The following is a 2538-nucleotide window of genomic DNA, read 5'->3' as shown; positions in this document are numbered from 1 at the left end:
CATATAAACAATTGATGTAAAAATAAGTGTCAGTTAAAAATCACTATTAAAGTAAAACAAGTGTCAGTTAAAATCATTAAATGAGGAGCTTGTTAATAACAGTGGGATCCTGTTGCGTTTTAGTTTGATTTCTGGTATCTTTTGGGCATTTAATTTTGTGTGCATTTTTAAAACTTTAAAAGGTAGTTTAAATAGATTTATTCCTATCATGGTGTTGTCTGTTGGACAGTAGGACTGAAAATTGTTTGTACTTTATGGTTCAGGTTGTGACTGTCCTTTTGCTACAGTATGAGGAAGTATGTTCTTTACTCCAGCTGATCTTTTGCACACTGGAAAAACGATCTAGAAAAAACTAAAAAATTCTTAAATTAAGTGTATTTACCCTTGATTTGAGTAGGTAAATGAGATAGTTTGCCAATGGAATCAGTATTTTTACTCTTAAAATAAGATAATTAAAAAGTATTCACTTGAAATAAGAGAATGCATTTGTGTTTTCTTGTTTTAAATCTAAATTGTCTCGTTCCATTGGCAAGATGTCTCTTTTATCTCCTCAATTCACGAACAAATACACTTATTTTAAGAAAAAATGACTTATCAAGATTTAGATTTTTTACAGCGCAAGTGTGGATGTCCATTGACATACGCCTTGAAATGAATTAAAACACCTTGTGGTCAATTTGATTCATGACTCATCCTTTTTCTTTGCATTAAATAACTCAAAGTAACTAAGTAACTTTTACTCAAATCACATTTTAAATGAAATAATTTTGTACTTTTACTTGAGTAAATTTTGAGATGGGTAATTTTACTTTTACTCTGAGTAAAATTTAGGCAAAGTAAAGATACTTTTACTCAATTACAATTTTTTAGTTCTCTTTCCACCTCTGGCAGAAAATTTCTTTCAGTCATCAATGCACACATCCAGCGACACACTGGAGCCCTTTCAAGCTGGGCACCGTTTCATTCACAACACCTGTCCCATCAACCCGGAATCAGAATCAGAAATACTTTAATAATCCCAGGGAGAAATTACTTTTGTTACATTACTCCATCTGTAATAGATTGACTATAGGACCAGTTTGATATAATACAATTTCATACAATATATATTATTAGGGGGGTCTCTGCTCCATCTCACCATCAGTTTGGGGGTCCTTGGCCTGGAAAACATTGAAGACCCCTGATATGGTGGCAAAAAAGGAAATATTTTCCACTCTCAAAGGTAAGAGATGGGAGATTACTAGTTACTCAGTTACATTTACTTGACAATAAAAAAATACTTTGAGGAGTAGCTTTACTGCACTATATTTTCTAATTATTAGTGGTGTAATGTTTTAATGAAGTATCACTACTCTTGGCTTGGCTTCTCCACTTGCCTGTGTAAATTCTTAGTCATCCGGGTCACAGCAAACCCAAAACACTCTTAAATTGGAAGGCAACCAAACTTTTGTTCAGGATGTTTCAACACTAATCGAGGAGTCTTTGATAGTTGTAGCATTGATGTATAAAAGCAAAATTATTACAAGTATTTAAGGAAAGAAATTACATAAGAGGCCCCAGAGGGCTCCCTCAGATTCTATAAATTAACATTTTGAATAAAAATGCAGCAACATACACCCAAATCACTTGTAGAATATTTGTTCCACAAAGATTTTATTGGGATGGAGATGTCTTCTGGTACAATTTGGCAAATCTAGCCAAATGTGCAAAACTTGAGTCAAACGACTTCATCTCATAAAAGGTAAGCTAATTAAAAACAGGGTAGATATCCATCAGATGACTTCCTTTCCATATTTCATATCCTTTGGTTATAATGTTTACCGTGTGTGTCGGCAAAATGTACCATGAGTCATGTCAACATTAGTCATTTGTTTACAAGCACCCAAAGGAGACGGAAACTGATGTAAGCTACTAAACACATATTCACTACACTGATATTACTGCCTCAGAGATGTTTGTGCCATCTGCCATGATCATGGTTTTTGGACATTGGGAACCAGTGTCCATGTTATATCAGGACACGATGACCAGAGAAGAAGTCACAGCTTTGGTGACTAAACAGCTGTGGAATCTCTGCAACCCGCCCTTTTCAGCCATGGCCTCTAAAAGCAGTCACAGGACCTCCCACAGAGGTGTGACTTGCCAGACCCTCTCTGTGAGGACAGAGAAAACCACAGACCAAACCAGATTCTTTCTCTTTTTCCTGCTCTCTTGCCCATGAAGCTGGGGTCCGCAGCAGGATTCCCGGCGAGATGGAATTCCAAGGCCCAGGGATACCCACATCAGAATCCTCAAGGATAAGTCATTATGGTGACCATTCAGAACCAGACTGCTGCAAAAAAGACCTTTTGCAACTCATTTCTCTTGAGTTTTAGAACTTATAGAGCCAGACTGGACGAGAAAGCCGCTTTGATGTGAACCACTGAGACAGAGAGAGACTGCCTTGCTGTGGCCTGACTGCTGGATGAAACTCAACCTTTCCAACTGAAAATGGACAAAAAGGTTTGCAGGTCTGGCATAATTAAGGACAGAACAAAC

At 36.8% G+C, this 2538-nt stretch overlaps 1 protein-coding gene across 1 annotated transcript in view; it reads right to left on the bottom strand.

Annotated features, from left to right (window-relative positions):
• The window catches only part of vwa5b1 (von Willebrand factor A domain containing 5B1), a 70551-nt gene that overhangs the window by 60670 nt on the left and 7343 nt on the right, over positions 1–2538 (bottom strand). The window lies entirely within an intron of this gene.

This window comes from Cyprinodon variegatus, unplaced genomic scaffold (assembly GCF_000732505.1).
Source record: "Cyprinodon variegatus isolate N-32 unplaced genomic scaffold, C_variegatus-1.0 Scaffold522, whole genome shotgun sequence".
NCBI lineage: Eukaryota > Metazoa > Chordata > Actinopteri > Cyprinodontiformes > Cyprinodontidae > Cyprinodon > Cyprinodon variegatus.
This window is presented reverse-complemented; position numbering and strand designations above follow the sequence as displayed.